Consider the following 18107-nt stretch of genomic DNA (forward strand, 5'->3'; position numbering starts at 1 on the left):
CTGTAATAGATTCAAGTCCAAACTAATGTCATATGCCGAGTTGCCCCCCCTCCCCCCCAAGACACACTTACTGCCAGATGGGTATAAAAGCAATTAGCGAGCACAATAGAAGCGAGAATTGAGCTCACTCTTTCCCGCATGCATCAAGAGATACGGTGTAGAAACTCTGTGGCTGGCATTCGGCCGATGATTACTTTTTATTATTGGATTGTAATGGTATTATTGTAATGCTTTAATTGGTTTATAAATGGAACTAAGCTAACGGTGCTAATAGTAAATGTGCTGTGCAAATCCAGACAGACAGCGAGATCAATCAATAAACTGCTGATGCTGTTTAGGACACATTGCAGCTCCGTTCGGTACAGCAATACACTCAGTTTGATGTATAGCACATATTTACTGGTAGTTTGAGTAAGCTGTTCATTTTCTTTCTCATCTGATTCTATTTTCTATGAAAAATTCAGATGGAAGCTCTTACCACCAGGAATCTTTTTGCTCCCGTTATCATAGAATCCAGTTCAGGGTTATTCAGGCAGATCTGGTCATTTGGGCGCAGGGATAGACAGGTGTCTAATAGATGCCTGTGTTAATTATTGGTAAGCAGGAGCCCTAACAGTAAGTTGGGCACCCGATGAGATAGTAGCTGACAGGCTACTAAATAGTACTGAATAGTTGTAGGAAATCGGCTACAACTAGTGTTTGATAGGCCGCCTGGGATACACAGTTTGGTTTAGGCATGGGGGTGGGGGGGCTCGGTTGAGGCACTTAGTGGGTAGATTAGGCCAGTGTTTCCCAACCGCTGTTCCGCGGCACACTAGTGTGCCGCGGAACGTTGCCTGGTGTGCCGTGCTCTTATCCCCCCTCCCGCCCGTCCCTGCGGCCGCCGCTGTTATTACCTTAGCAGCGGCCGCTCTCCCCTCTCCAGACCATGTATATGCTAGCAGCGTATCTCCGGCTGCTCTGTGTGATGCACTGATGCGGAAGGAGGCAGGGCTCGGTTACCATAGTAACGGCGATACATATCGCCGTTACAGGAAGCCGCTGCCCTCCTTTCTTCCGCATCAGTGCATCACACAGAGCAGCCGGAGATACGCTGCTTGAATATACACGCGCCGGAGAGGGGAGAGCGGCCGCTGTTAACAAGGTAATAACAGCGGCGGCCGCGGGGACGGGCGGGAGGCACTAAACTGGCTATACTGGGGCACTATTCTGGGGTACTATACTGGCTATCCTGGGGCACTAAACTGGCTATACTGGGGCACAATTCTAGCTATACTGGGGCACTATTCTGGCTATACTGGGGCACTATACTAGCTATACTGGAGGGCTATACTGGGGCACTATACTGGCTATACTGGGGCACTAAACTGGCTATACTGGGGCACTATTCTGGGGCACTATACTAGCTATACTGGGGCACAATACTGGCTATACTGGGGGGGCTATACTGGGGTACTATACTGGCTATACTGGGGCACTATACTGGCTATACTGGGGCACTATACTAGCTATACTGGGGGGCTATACTGGGGCACTATACTGGCTATACTTGGGCACTATACTGGGGCACTAAACTGGCTATACTGGGGCACTATTCTGGGGCACTATACTAGCTATACTGGGGCACTATACTAGCTATACTGGGGCACAATACTGGCTATACTGGGGGGCTATACTGGGGTACTATACTGGCTATACTGGGGCACTATACTGGCTATACTGGGGCACTATACTAGCTATACTGGGGGGCTATACTGGGGCACTATACTGGCTATACTGGGGCACTAAACTGGCTATACTGGGGCACTATTCTGGGGCACTATACTAGCTATACTGGGGCACAATACTGGCTATACTGGGGGGCTATACTGGGGTACTATACTGGCTATACTGGGGCACTATACTGGCTATACTGGGGCACTATACTGGGGCACTAAACTGGCTATACTGGGGCACTATTCTGGGGCACTATACTAGCTATACTGGGGCACAATACTGGCTATACTGGGGGGCTATACTGGGGTACTATACTGGCTATACTGGGGCACTATACTGGCTATACTGAGGCACTATACTGAGGCAACTAAACTCCCTACACTGGGGCAACTATGCCAGCTATGCAGCCGCACCCCAGCCCCCCCCCCCCCCCCCATAGCGGCACTGTCCACTAGGTCGCGCAAACAACCGGGGGCCGCATCGCCCCCACCGCGCGCGCGCGCCGTTCCCCGGAGAAAAATTTGGTCAGACAGTGTTCCCCGGGCCGGAAAAGGTTGGGAAACACTGGATTAGGCATTCGGTGGAGGGTTGGAGTTAGGCATTTACAGGCGGGGTTATGGTTAGGCATTAAGTGGGGGTTTGGTTTAGGCACTTAGAAGGTGGATTAGGAATTCAGTGGGAGGTTGGGCTTAGGCACTTCCTGGGGGTTAGGGTTAGACATTAGGTTGGGGGATTCGGTTTAGGCACTTTGAGGTTTCGATTAGGTATTTGTTGGGGTAGGCACTTCCGGGTGTGGGGGGGTAGTTGTTAGGCATTAGGTGAGGGGGTTGTTTTAGGCACTTAGAGTTTGGATAAGGCATTTGTTATGGGATCGGGGTTAGGCACTTCCACGGGGGGTTAGGCATTAGGCAGGGGGTTTGGCATAGGCACTTAGAGTTTTGATTAGGCATTTGTTATACTGTCAGGGTTAGGCACTTCCGGGGGGGGGGGGAGTTAGGGTTAGGCATTAGGTGGGGGGGTTCGGTTTAGGCACCTTTCCTAGCGGAAACACTTGGTGCCCAACTCAAGTAATGTTGCTACAATACTTACTCCATTCATGAAGTACCTGTTTCTATTCATTAATTTAAAACAAAGATTGTGTGACATTCTTACCTTCCAGTGGCAGGTCTCTGACGGGATCCGTGCTGCTGGCGAAGCTTCCACGCTGGCATCCTCTTGTGACGTCCCTGGCTCCCCTGCGGCGGTGGGTTCAAGCGCACGCATGCGCAGTGCGTCCAAACGGACACGTGCAAGACCTGAAGGGTCTTATAGGTTAGGGAGGCGGGTATGAGCAACGTTAGCGGTGATGTCATTTGATGACATCACCATGTAGGAGGTGCTTTCTATTTTGGGAGTGGTTTTTGGGATGCCAAGTTCTCAGTCACTCACCGGCCTTGATACTAATCAGTTCGCTGGTTCTTGGCCTAGTCAGTGAGTTTCGAGAGCTACATTAATATATTGTATCGACGCACAATATATATGTACTCTAGTTAGTCAGTCTTGTTATTTTATAGTTATATTATATATTATCGTAATATATTGAATTAACATCTTATTGTATATTTATCTGTGTACCGACTTTTGCCTGCTTCTTGACCTCGCTCTTGTCTTGTCCTTCTGTACCTCTGCCATCTGATACACGTGGTCGACTTAGCCTGTCCCTGACTTCGTTATTGTCTGATCCTTACAGTACGACTGACATCTGACTCATGTGTATGACCCTGCCTGTTTATTGACTACGATATTGCCTTACTACTCTGTACCTTGATATCTTTTTGTGTATACACCTGTAAGTTACCTCGTCACGTATCAGCATGATAGATTGTCTCTAAATTTGTAAGTTCTGTCTTGAGGCCCTCACCTGTTTTGACATCACTAGAGACTGCAGCGAAGGTTTTATTAAGTCTCTAAATTGGACCGCCTATTGATGTTTTCCAGATACTGATATCTGGCCGTGGCTTTCTAGTAACCCCCCCCCCCCCTTCCTAATAAATGCTGGCAGTTTTACACAATAATAATGTAATCACATGTCTACCTAATGAATCGAAAAAATGGAGCCGGGCCCTTGTTGGCGGTGAGCAGAGTAATGGCTCAAATAATGTCTAAAGATTCCCATTATTGGCACAACTATTAATTGAACGATTTATTTATTTGATAAGATTATTCAGATCGTATTGTTTGAAAACAGAAGCTAGTGTGCCCAACCGATCCGGAAACAGTCACAGGCTGCCTGTCCCTTTAAAGGATGTGATCCCCGCACTCTGATTGGCCCAGTCGGGTGCTTGTCAAGTGACAGGCAGCCTGTTGGGCCCATCAGAGTGCGGCGATCAGATCCTTTAAAGTGATTGGACCCGAAGGGGCTCAGGGCGGGAGAAGAGGAGTGCTCCTTATTTGCAGAGAGGCGGCGTAATTTATGTATGGTCTATGGTCTGTTTGTGAAAAGGAATAGATTTCTCATGTAAAAGGGGTTATCAGCTACTGATTGGGATAAAGTTCAATTCTTGGTCGGAGTTTCTCTTTAAGGCACGCTGTGGAAATAGCGCAAATAACAGGTTACTTGTGCTATTTTCTTTAGTGAATCAACTCCTTTATGTGCTGATGAACCTAAGGTATGCCTGATAGTGCCAAGCAATAATGATATGGTTTCAACATACACTCTTTGTCTGTAAGAAAGAAAATCCATTTTAGCAGCACATCAATACCTAACCAGCATAACTGACTCATGAACTCTAATTCAATTTTGCTGAAAATTACAAAGGCGGTTGTGCAGCTTGCTTACTGGAGGTCACAGAGCAGTTTCTGTCTACAAGTCCACACTATAAATTATGCTACAATTACTGCAGTGCAGGCTCTTAATAGAAATATATTTCCTGGAGGATTAAAGGTTCACTGCAAATAGTGAAATGTTTCCTTCGACTAGTATGAACAGTTAGAATGAGCTTTAAATAATTTAATTTCCTGTCTCTGAGAAGTGCTGTTGAGCAAAATTACAAGGAATAAAGCTTGGACATTCAAATAGAATGAAATATGTATCTAAGCCAAATAGCCTTGGTAAAGAATTTGTCGGAGGAACTTTATATATAAAAGCATTTATGACACCACCTGCTCAGCCCAACCCCAGACATGGAAGTGCCTAAATGTTACCATTTCTGTGATGAACAAGTCTTCTGCACTTAAAGAGAGACTGAAGCGAGTATAAAACTCGCTTCAGCTCTTATATTCAGCAGGGGCATGTGTGCCCCTGCTAAAACGCCGCTATCCCGCGGCTAAACGGGGGTCCCTTACCCCCCAAATTCCCTCGTCTACTCACGGGGATCTCTTCCTGTTTGAGGCAGGGCTAATGCACGCAGCCCTGACTCACACGCGTCTATCAGCGCGTATCTCTGCCTCTCCCCCGCCCCTCTCAGTCTTCCTTCGCTGAGAGGGGCGGGGGAGAGGCGGCGATGCGCCGCTGATAGACGCGTGTGAGGCAGGGCTGCAGCCGTTAGCCCTGCCTCAACAGCAGCAAAATCTACGACCAAGTTGGTCGTTGATTTTGCAGGTGGGGATTTGGGGGGTAAGGGACCCCCGTTCAGCTGCGGGATAGCGGCGTTTTAGCAGGGGCACACATGCCCCTGCTGAATATAAGCTCTGAAGCGAGATTTATTCTCGCTTCAGAGTCTCTTTAAAGTGAACCTGAAATGAAAATAAATGTATGAGATAAGGGCCCATATGCAATTCACCTTTTCTCCTAGGTGATATTTCCACACTTCTTCTGTCAATAGAATGCCTTTTAAACCACAACCAAAAAAGAAAATACTCAAAATAGTTTTGAAAGTACTTTTTCAATTGTAAAGTGCTGATGAAAAAGATGAAAAATTATCTGCTAGGAGAAAACGCAAGAGAAAAAGTTAATTGCATAATGAATTGCCATTTAATTGTATGTATAGTATGAAATAATGAATTGTATGTGTGGTATGGTCGATAAATAGAACGTTAGTAGTATAGAAAAAAAAGTCTCATATTTTATTTTTAGTTTTATAGCTTTAGTTTTAAGATTGCATCAGACTGTCACAACTGCAGTTTAGAATCTATAGTCTGGTTTTTAAGCTGGAAGAGATACAGAAGCAATGACTCTCAGAACTTTCCTGCAGTAAAACCTTATCTCCATTCTTCCTGACAGATTGATATCGTTTAGCTTCTATTTACTTTTCAGAAAACCAGACTGAAATCGACAAGCTGTAGGCAAGGTCTTTTACATAGATAGCAACTCAAGTTGTTTTTGCTGTACCGGAAAATAGAAAACAACTTCAGATAATTTCTTAGTAGGGCTAGTATATGTGTATATGTTTATCTCATCATGCCACATTTCACTTCAGGTACGCTTTAAAAATCAACGCTTTAAAAAATGTTAGCAGCCATAAAGGCAGTACACCTACTGCATCTTTGTTTGAAATTAAAGTGCTATTTGGCCTCAAGAAGAGAGAGAGGTAGAACTCTATGAGAGATGTGGAGCCCTCAGCTTTGTTTATGTGCTGTGGTATATAGATGAGTGAGGAGGCCTCCCATGTGACCCATCTTGGTGCCTGTATACAGCTAAGAACAAGCTCAGACTCTCATGGTCAGGAAAACATGTATGCCAGGAAGTGTCAAGGTTATGTAATGTTACTTTATAATACAAAAAATAGTAACAGCTGTACTCATACTACAGCTACAATTTCCTCTGATGCCTAGTAAAAAGAATACTGACTGTGGGCACGCTCACCTGATTTTCAGCTTGCCAGGTACTGGCGGCCAAACTCACACAATATCATTTTACAATGTACATTGAACAATACATTATGCAGGAGAACAGAGGCGCCAAAAGAAGAAAAGGAAGCTAAATGAGCTTAAAAACCAAATTCTTGGTAAATAGAGGAGGCAGTGGTGGACTTACCCCCTCCAAGTAGACACACTACGACTGTAGTAAAGACAGTCAATATATTTTATATATGAACTCCAAATATGCAACGCGTTTTGCAGGTTTGATCCCGCTTCATCAGGCAATAACAATGGAGCAATAGCATATGTGGTCAGTAGAAGAGCCAGAACAATACATGGCACTCACTGGGGCGCACAAGCTAATATTCCTACCTGTGGCCTGTTTTTTTGGGGGAGAAACCAACCATTTATGTTTTTCAGGTGTGGGAGGAAACCCAATAAAACACAGAGATAAAGTATAAACGTCTTGCAAATGGTGTCTAGATCAAACATTGGATCCTGGGGCTCTAGAGCTAAAAGCAGAGAGAGCTAAATGCTTAGCAAAATGGGCGTAACTAGAGGGGAGTAGCCCCTGCCATCATGGGGGGGGGGGAGCAGAGCTGTGGGGGGCCCCAACTACTAACCTTCCCTTCCTCTGATACAAGGGACTATACTTCAGATCAGGTGTTTTTATGGCTACCCTTGTTATGGGTGGGAAGATCATGATGGCCACACTTGTTTTATGGCCCTTGTGAGATGGACCCCAAGGCCGTGAAGGGTACCAAGGGGAAGCAGTGTGAATATTGGGGGGCCCGTGAAGGGCACCAAGGGGAAGCAGTGTGAATATTGGGGGGCCCCACCAAAGTTTTGCTGGGGGGCCCCATGAATTGTAGTTATGCCACTGCCTGCTGCCCATAATTACTGTAAAAAGAAGTGTCTCGTTAGGTTGATAAAGGATTTGCATGCATATAGTAAATAAGTGGCCAGCAGAAAGAATAGCATGGAAAGTACATTTAAAAAGGAACTGTTGTGAAATTTCTTAAAATTGAAAACACATACAAATAAGAAGTATGATTCTTCCAGAGTAAAATGATCCATAAATGACTTTCCTCCTATGTTGCTGTCACTTACAGTAGGTAGTAGAAATCTGACCTTACCGACAGGTTTCTGGATAGTCCATCTCTCCATAGGGGATTCTCAGCATGGCTTTTATCCTTTATAAAGACATTCCCTGAAAAAGATTTATACAAAGATGTTGGACAGCCTCTCTGTTCACCGTACACTTTTTTGGCAGTTGGACGGAGCAACTGCGGTTCACTAAGTGCATTTTGAAAATAAAGAAATGCCTGTGAACCCCCCATGAGGAGATGGGCTAGTCCAAAACCTGTCGGTTCTGTCAGATTTCTACTACCTACTGTAAGTGACAGCAACATAGGAGAAAAGTAATTTATGGCTTATTTTACTCTGGAAGAAATGTACTTATTTGTATAGGTTTACATATATTTTACATTTTAAGATTTTTGCTACAGAGGTCCTTTAATGTTGTAGTGCACAGCAGATTAAATGGTAATAGTAAAAATCAGGCAAGCAGCTAATTAGTGTACTCATGTCAATCACTGCAAGGGGCCACAGCTTCACATTAACCAGCCGGGCGGTATGGACGAGCTCAGCTCGTCAATCACCGCCGGAGGCTGCCGCTCAGGCCCTGCTGGGCCGATTTTCATCAAATAAAGAGCAGCACACGCAGCCGGCACTTTGCCAGCCGTGTGTGCTGCCCGATCGCCGCCGCTCTGCGGCGATCCGCCGCGAGCAGCGGCGAAAGAGGGTCCCCCCAGCCGCCTGAGCCCAGCGTAGCCGAAACAAAAAGTTCCGGCCAGGGCTAAGGGCTGGATCGGAGGCGGCTGACGTCAGGACGTCGGCTGACGTCCATGACGTCACTCCGCTCGTCGCTATGGCGACGATGTAAGCAAAACAAGGAAGGCCGCTCATTGCGGCCTTCCTTGTTTATTCTGGGCGCCGGAGGCGATCGGAAGAACGCCTCCGGAGCGCCCTCTAGTGGGCTTTCATGCAGCCAACTTTCAGTTGGCTGCATGAAATAGTTTTTTTTTTATTTAAAAAAAACCCTCCCGCAGCCGCCCTGGCGATCTTAATAGAACGCCAGGGTGGTTAAAGAATATATGTGGTGAAAATAATGTAATGAATACAATTACTTATTTTTTTATAATATTAATTTATAAATTATTCAGTCAGTGTATGTTCCTTGTAAAATCTTTTCTCTCCCTAATTTACATTTATGACAGCAACATCCTTAGTCCTGTCAGGTGTATCTGTGTAATGTATAATGTTTGATTACTGAGGGTTCTAAAGCCAGTACAAAATATGCCTGGTCTCTCAAAATACAAAAAATTACTGTGAAAGTGGATATTCTGAATAATTAATTGCATTCTACCATATGTCACTACAGTGCCTCTTTAATGGGGTCTGTAAAAGTATAAACACTATAAGTAAGGGGGCATGAGAACATGAGTCATGTAAATGGAGAGGAGGGGAGGAACACCCATTATAAGGTGCACTATAAAAAATAGCAGTAAAATGGGGGTCTGTTCAATAAGTACAACAGTAACAAAAGCACTGTGATACAGAGGCAATCCATGGAACTAGGGGGCCATTTTATCCACTTAGATATAGTGATCCCAGGTCAATAGTAGCTGAACTTCTGTAAAGACACATTCTGTATATACTCGCATATAAGCCTAATTTTTCAGCATAAAAAAAGTGCTGAAAAGTAACTCCCTCGGCTTATATGGGAGTCAATGGAGCAAAACAGATGGTGGAGCAGCTTTTGTTACGTTACTTGGCAGAGGCGCATAGGGATCTTGCACTAGTGATCCTGCTCTTACCAGCTGGATCCCTGCTGTTGTCCGTGCCCCCCCTTCCCCTACAACATGGTGTGCAGAGTGCACTGCTCAAGACTACCTGTGTCCCCTGGCTTGTGGAGTGGAGCGTGCAAGCAATGTGTCAGCGGTGCAATGATCAGGGATTGTTCCTGTATGGCAATCGCTGTGTCTCATATCTATGACCCCATCTAGTGGCTTCTTGAGACACAGCTGTATGATCCTGGGGCACATTTGGCTATGGGGAGGGGACTTTATTGGAAACGGTGCTTATACGCAAGTCAATCAGTTTTTTCTGGTTTCTGAGGGAAAAGTGTGTAACTCGGCTTATACGCAGGTCGGCTTATATGCAAGTATATATTGTAGGCCTCAATTCACTAAGCATTACTGCATTAATGCTGAAAACATCTGATTTTACCGAACACCTTCCCAAATTCCAATTCACTAAACCTATTTCCGCACAGAAAATTCAAATTACCGACTAGTGAGGTAAATTACCGACTAGTTTGGTAAATTCTGCAAGAAATTGCAATTCACAAAGATTTACACATTCGGTAAATTGTTCTGTATTTTTTTCCAGCTCTTACCAGCCGATAACTCACTCTCTCCATGCTCTCTCCGTGCGGTAACATTGACAGACAGCCAATAGGGAGAGCCAGGCAGCCAATAAGGAGAACCACACAGCCCTGCTTCTCAACCTGATTTGATCCGACATGATGGAAGGCTGGTCTTCACTGTAGCAGAGCAGGTGAAGGTGACATTTTCTGAGGCGCTGATCTTTGCGCCAGACCTATTTGAGTTTTATGTTCCGTTTCTATTGCCTGATGAAGCGGGAGATGCCCACGAAATGCGTTGCACTTGCACTTTCTGTAGTTTATAAATATATTTTTGTTGTTGTGAATATACACAACACTCATGTGTGTGTCTGCATGGGGGAGGTAAGTCCACCTCTGCCTTCTCTCATTTTAAACATTTTAGAATATTTTATCCTTTTGGCGCCTCTGTCTGCTGATACAGTGACATTTTATGAGACTTTTCTGCATCCCTTTAAATGTGAAATCTGCATTCTGGCATACAGAAGAGCTCCCCCAGGTGGCTGCAGCACATCTAAAGGGATGCCGGGGATGCACTGGATAGAAAACCCCAAATCATGCACACAGCTTCCTGCCTGACTGCTAACCTGCTCCACAGCTGGTAAGTGACATTTACCGAGCAGGTCTTAATAAACTAAAGCATTTTTGGTCTGTAAATTACTGAACTTCTGCCTCATGCGGAAAATCTTTAGTGAATTTTGGGGATAAAAAGTGTAAAATACCAAATGTAGTATTTTATCGACCAAAATAATTTTAACAAACTGCCTTTAGTGCATTGAGGCCATTTAAGTTTTTAATCCATATGTGATGATATGTGGTTTGGTGGAGCAGGGAGGCTTAGTAGTTGTATGCGCATTATGCACAGCACGCAGGTTGCTGTAAAGGAGAAGTATTTATAAATAGGGTTGCTCATAATCAAAATTAGGAGTAGCACTTCCTGCCCATGGGAGAGGGGGTTAAAGTGAACCTCCAGACTAAAAATCTACTCAGCAGCACTGCAAAGGCTTGGTGTTTCTTTAACAGTTTCACGGCATCAGAGCTTTTTTTCTATATTTTTCTTATCCTAGCCTCATTTTAAGGCTGCACAGAAGCTACGCTCCGTCCCATCAGAGAAAACTGCCTGGGCATTTTTCCCTGACACTGTGCAAAGCATGATGGGATTTCTGATGTTGTTGTTCTCATTGCCTAGCAACTGGGAAGGGTGATCAGGACACAGGACAGTTGAAACTGTGTCTCATGCTCCCTGTCACCTCCTTTCAACCAAAAAGATGGCTGCCATCATGAAATCACAAACATTTGCCTGTTCTTTTAAAACAGGGTGGGTAAGAGATTATATTACCTATCTATTTTAATGAACACAACTAATGTAACTTAATGACAGTATGTTTGTTTAGGCTGAAGTTCCTCTTTAACTTCCCCATGTTGCTGCCGCTTATAGCCGATGGGCTCCACTCGCATTGCACGCCACTCCAATGCTTCCTCCTTCAACCCGTGGAACAAGTGGAGCGCATTGGCTAAACGAGGCGGGATAGGAAAGTTAACTCCTCCCCCCACTTCCGCGGGCAGGAAGTTCTACTCATAATTTCGATTACACGCAACCCTATTTATAAACTGAAGGCAATAGAGAGATAATTGCTTTGTATATCAGAGAGCAATTTCGGGCTGATGAAATACATTTCTTATAGGTTCTCTTTTCCTTTAAAAAGAATGAAACGCGTAACATTCTTTCCTTTTGTTAAGGACATGATGAATGACATGTATGGCACTCAGTGACGTGTTTGGCCTGTAAAACGTCTGCTGTAACTGCTCTTCTTACCTTTGGCCAGTAAATTTAGTGTTCTGACACATCTTGAGTAGTGACCGCTGAATTATGTCAATGCAAAAGCTATTAACAGCACCTTATGATATAGTGATTGTTTAAAAGGCGCCATCTGATTGCTGCAAGAAATGGAAACTTGAATCGAGCTGGAAACTGAAGCAGAATCTTTAGTCTATAGCCAGGGAAATGGTCTGGAGTTATAACGATAAATTCAAAGCCAGCCAAAGAGCTGTAGTCTTATGGTTTGTCTTAAGTGGGCTTCTACCCCAAAGTTTCTTTGTAGCTTTGGGTATAATAGGAAAGGGTTAACATTGACAACATGGGCGCAGCAATTACCCCTGCGACCCCTGCCATCGCAGGGGGGCCCAGAGGCTTTGGGGACCTCTCCACCTCCCTCTCCCCAACTGCAAGTGCAGCCAATTAGCAAAAAAACCTTCCCATTCACTCACAAAAACCCTTTGCAGGAGTGTATGTAATGTTTTTCCTGCTGCCAGACGCTGCTTCACAGCAGAACACTCTCTGCTGCCATTCGCCAGCTCCCAATCACATGACCTTCATGGGTTTCAGGGACAAAGGGAGCCCCATGCTATCATTTTTGAAGGGGGGGGGGGGGGCCCTATTAAGTGGCTATATAGAGTACTGGTTAAGGGCTCTGCCTTTGACATGGGCGACCAGGGTTCGAATCCTGGCTAGGGTCAGTACCTATTCAGTAAGGAGTTCAAGGCAAGACTCCCTAACACTGCAGGGTGGCCTCCTGAGCGCGTCCCAGTGGCTGCAGCTCTGGAGCGCTTTGAGTCCGACAGGAGAAAAGCGCTATATAAATGTTTGGATTATTATTATTATTAAGTCTAGTTACGCCCCTGTTTGACAGGTTTTTACTGCTGTTTGGTTGTTGTCTGTGTCACAGTTGGTGAGTAGGGATGGCAATGCATAGGATAACTCACGGAGAAGCAAGTGATCAATTAGATAATCAGATAGATGTGTAAGGTTCTGATTTATTGGTCATGAACATGTGTTACACCAGGAAGTCATCACAGCAAATCAGAACCTTACAAGTCTATCAACTGATCACACTAATTCTCTGTGAGTTCTCCTAAGCATTGCCATTCCTATTGGTGAGGTATCCCATCACTTCTTGTAACAGTGATAGGTGTCTTAAAGAGGAACTCCATTAAAAATAATGTAATAAAAAAGTGCTTTGTTTTTACAATAATTATGTATAAATGATTTAGTCAGTGTTTGACCGTTGTAAAATCTTTCCTCTCCCTGATTTACATTCTGACATTTTTCACATGGCAACATTTTTACTGCTGGCAGGTGATGTCACTGGAAGGGGATGCTGCTTTTTTTTTTTTTTTTTTTTCAGTTGAAAATAGCTGTACACAGTAAAACAGCTGTTATTTCCCACAATGCAACAAGGTTCACAGACAGGAAACTGCCAGGACCCTGGTCCTCACAGTTTCCTGTGGGTTGGGTTTCACCACAATATCAGCCATACAGCGCCCCCTAATGATCCGTTTGTGAAAAGGAATAGATTTCTCATGTAAAAGGGGGTAGCAGCTACTGATTGGAATAAAGTTCAATTCTTGGTCACGGTTTCTCTTTAAAGACGGGAAATCATCCGCAGTGTAACACAGATAAAAACAAAAAACATAATTTAAAAGATATCAGAACCAGAGCCCAAATGAAGATGAGAAACAGGTGGAGCAGGCATGTATGGTAACTGTCCTAATGCTCACCCCTCCCCCCATTCTCCTTTCTGCCGCCTCCCGTCCCTGTTATTGGCCTCTGGCCCCGTCTTCCGGTCGGCTTAGTCGCGCATCAGTGCGCCTGCACCAGCTGAGATTCTTCTTATCGGTAAGGAGACAGTTTCATTGGCTTCTTACCAGGTGATCACTGTGAGCCAATCACAGTGATCACAAAAGACAGAGTGAAAAAAAGGCTCTGGAGCCTGCCGGTCTGAAATGAGTTAAAAAAATAAACACCTGTTGCAGCAGATCATGCTTTTTTTGTGTGGTTCACTAGGGGGGCTTTTTGGAGATTTTATAAGGTGTCTCTAGTCACAGTTGTGAATCTTAGCTTATTTCACTACATTACCTTAATTTGCTACTCCTGGAATTCACTATCTATTCACTGGCCTGCTGGTGAGTGGCACCACATTGCACAGCTTCTCAGTCCGTACACTGGTACCTGCATATGATAGTGCAACTTAATTTGCAGCCATCCTTACACTCTTAATGGCAGAGTTCTTAAACTTGGCACAGTTGGTCATTGGATGAATCGAATTAATATTCAGGAAAGTGGGTAGAGCCTTCAAGAGCAAATCAAAATTCACCTATTGATTTTCAAGGGGAATATTGAAATTGTTGCCATTCTTATGCCTAGTACACACCATACAATTTTCTGTTAGATTTACCCGCCAGATATATAATTTCCAACATGTTGGAAATTATCTATCTAACCATCTACCATCTATCTGCCTAGCAATTAGGCATTGTTCTACTCAGCAGGAGATAACCAGAAGACAATGTACCAGAGATAATGACCAGTCTCTACCAGTACTTTACAGAAAATAATCTAATTACAGAAAATCTAACAGAAAAATCTAACAGAAAATTGTAAGGTGTGTACTAGGCATTACACTGTTAATGGCAGAGGCCTCAAACCTGCTACAGTTGATCATGGGGTGACTGGGAATCAAATTCTGTAAAGAAGGGGTGGAAACAGATAATTTAATTTGTTTGATTGTTTTTAATGAGAAAATTTCAACTGCTTCCATTCTCACAATATTCACCCCAAGGTCCTCAAAACTCACAAACTTGGTAATTGAGTGACTGTGTCAAAGTTAGAAAAAGTGGCCAGAACCAACAGCAACCAAATGCAAACCCGGGCAACGCTTCAGCTAGTTAGCCAATAAAATTGAAGGGGGTGTACCAGGCTTACCAGACAACATGAACTATTTTACTCAACATAAAATGACAATGTTATTTTTTTTTAATATAACAACACAAAGAATTACCCCTCAATATAAAATTACATGTAGTGCACTTTATTGGCAATAAAGCAAGTGCGTAAAAAGTTATCCGTGCAATAAAGACATTGCAAAGACGTTTGCTCTGGTTGAGAAGGAATGAATTGCCCCAGTCATGAAGTGGTTAATGCTTTTTGCAGCTAGTTACACCCATACACCCTCATTATGTCATCTACCCGCTGTTACCCCACCAGTGATCGCTGAATTGCACTGGAAAGACAGGCTTTTCAGCAGAACATTGCTTTTTACATCTAATGAGAACACTAGACTTCATTTAACAGTCCATTTCTCGTATCTGAGCTTCCACTAATTATTTTTGGATTTGGAGCAAACTATTAAAGTGGTAATAATGAGGGTCATGCTTCCTTGTACGGCTCATTTTGTGTAGCACATTGATTTTCCCTGAGATGTAGTCATTAAGAATGACTTCCTTTATGTAACTTGCTGAAGAGATGCACCAATATACATTACTTCTGTGCTGTGCTTTTCCAGTAATACCTTCTCGATATATGTGTGCAGTAACCAGCGTATAGCTGATGCATTCATATCACTGGATACAAGTCAGCAATCTGGTGCTTTATCTTGCGGGCTAAAGAGGCAATGTAACAACATATAGAGTAGTAGAATGCAGTAAATTATTCAGGATACCCATAGATCACCTGCCAGGACTAAAGATGTCGCCAACTGTGATAAATGTCAAAATGTAATGAGAGATTTTATGTGGAGTGGACTTCCTGGTATTGTCTTGACCTAGGAGATACCAGAGGGACCGCTCAAAGTTACCTCTAGACACTAATCCCTGAAACTATCTATTTTTTCTCTAGAAATCTCGAAGTACACAGTAGGCTGCTTTCACAATAAGACATTACAGGCGCACGTTAGTGCAGCCTGTAACGCAGCCCAACTCACAGCAAAGTAAAAGCAATGGGCTGTTCACAGTGCCCACGTTGCGTTACATTGTAACGCTGCACGTTCTGTGAAAGTGCAGCATACGGGGCGTTACCGTGTTAGACTGCTTGCCCATGCGCAGTAATTAGCCACATGGCTAATTAATATTCACTGCACTGCTGACGTGCAGTGTTTTCTTCCTGGAGCGGCCGCTTTGTGCGCTGATTGGCTGGCGGGACCACGTGATGCGGAGTGGAACACTCCGCATCACGTGGTCCCGTCCAGCCAATCAGCGCCACGGAGACGCAGTGCGCACAAAGAGCTGCATAACGCGGCTCACTCTGGCGTCCTCCTTGAACACCACCAGGCGTTGCGTTAGGGGCACGTTATACGACCATAACGTCCCCTAAAACGCAACGTCTTGGTGTGAAAGAGGCCTGACTCGTAGGGTGGGAAGGGTGGGAAGATTGGGATATGGGTGGTATTACTTCTTTTTCTGGGGAAGGGTTATAAGGGGGAAAAACTGTGGTTTCTCTCACTGTATTTTTGTCTAGCAAACTTTATAGTTTGTTGATGATGTTGATGGATATGATGTGAGAATAATATAATACAATTTGTTTAAAAAAAAAATTCAAAATGTAAATCAGGGAGAGGAAAGATTGTACAATGGACAAACACTGACTAAATAGTTTATAAATGAATATTGTAAAACAAAATAAGCAGTTTTAGTCATTACATTATGACAAAGCTCCTCTTTATGTAATCCTTTTTATATTCCTCTGCATCTGTATCTGTGTCAATGTATACATATATATGTGACTGAGGGACATGTGTACATATAATTTTGGGAACTCTATATACACTTTACAGTGTAACTCAAGCTTCTGTAAAAAAAAATAGTATTAATAATTCATACCAGATAAGTAATATCAGCTGAAACGGGAACAGAGGCACCAGTACCAGGGTAAAATGTATTAAAAGCCATTTAAAAGAGTAACTAGTGGTGGACTTACCTCCCATTCAGTAGACACAGATTCAGTCGACCTTTTGATCAACAATAATTTATTCAAAAAAAACCTCCACAATGCATTAAACGGCTTTTCATACATTTTACCCTGGTACTGGCGCCTATGTTCCTGTTTCTTCTGATTGTCTAGTCCACCCTTGGTGGAGGGGTGTTACACCATTTTTTCCTTTCTACAGAAAGCAACTCTTTTAGGTCTCTTGCACACTACATGCAATTCCGATTTTGCCGCAATTTTAAATGCGATTTTGATTTGCGATTTTTCTGTTTCAATAATTTTTATTGAACAGTTTTTGAATTTTTACAACAACAGACTTTGAACAATAAGTCCGATACCTTTGAAGGAAAATGATACAAATTACATACTTTCAGTACATACAGGGTACAAACAGTATTTCTTGTCTTCAAAATGACAAAATCAATATATATACATATGTCTGTTTAGTTTATAATCTTATAGCTATATCTGTATGTAGTCCAGAACACCAAAATGTTAAGTTATATATATACAGTAATGGGTTCAGCTCGACCTGGGAAATGGGGGAATAAGACCACCCTACAGAGATCCCAGGGAACCGAAACCATTTTCTTATCAAGTTATTGTCCTAATATGTTTTGAGTTGTCCCCACTGGGCAACCGTCCAGCAGTCACCCAGGTAGGACTTCAGCTTAGTTTTATCTATGTGAAAAGGAAGGACAGGTGAACTAGGCTACACGTATTCTACAGTTGTATAGAAATCTAGTATGAGCTAGTTAGTCAGTCATATGTGTAAGGTATTCTTATAGTTTTATCTTATCTTTTTTTTTTCCTATATATATCTAAGTAAAACACTGAGTCTTAATAACTACTATTGCATTATATAGAAACCAGAACTAAAGAAAATCTGATTATTATCTCTTGTAAAATATGAGAGGGTGAAGAGAAGAAAAGGAGAGAGAAGAGAGAAGAGCAAAGTTGCATATCAAGCAGTGATCTTATCGGCTTATATACATACAATATTATTCAGAAGTCAAAAATCTCAGTCTCTGGGTAGAGTATAGGCCAGGATTGTATCCTATTTATAAAGGTTTCCAGTATCCCTGCATTCATAGCCCATTTCTTTTCTGCAGATAAGTTGAAATTGACCCTCTTTGTGATCTCTTCAATAGTAGGTATATATTTGGTTTTCCAATTCTCTGCTAACAACGCTCTAGTGGTCACAAAAATATGGTCGTACAATATACGCTCTCTTGGTGGGAGATCAGTAATATTTAAGTGCAGTAGAGCCATTTTTGATGGAATGTGGGATAGGTTCACAGGTAATTTTTTCAATAGCCCATCTATATCCTCCCACATTCCTTGTAGTTTGGGACATTCCCAGAAAATGTGTTCTAGAGTGCCCTC

The 18107-nt window shown here is 43.3% G+C and overlaps 1 protein-coding gene across 6 annotated transcripts in view; it reads left to right on the forward strand.

Moving 5' to 3' along the window:
- The window catches only part of CCDC92B (coiled-coil domain containing 92B), a 97411-nt gene that overhangs the window by 44080 nt on the left and 35224 nt on the right, over positions 1 to 18107 (forward strand). The window contains exon 2 of one of the 6 annotated variants that reach the window (XM_068270235.1): positions 9949 to 10116. The exons of the other annotated variants lie outside the window; for them this stretch is intronic. The gene's annotated coding sequence lies outside the window, so the exon portion shown is untranslated. The remainder of the gene's footprint in view (positions 1 to 9948; positions 10117 to 18107) is intronic. 6 annotated transcript variants of the gene reach the window in all.

The sequence above is a fragment of the Hyperolius riggenbachi genome, chromosome 2, assembly GCF_040937935.1.
Source record: "Hyperolius riggenbachi isolate aHypRig1 chromosome 2, aHypRig1.pri, whole genome shotgun sequence".
Taxonomy (NCBI): Eukaryota; Metazoa; Chordata; class Amphibia; order Anura; family Hyperoliidae; genus Hyperolius; species Hyperolius riggenbachi.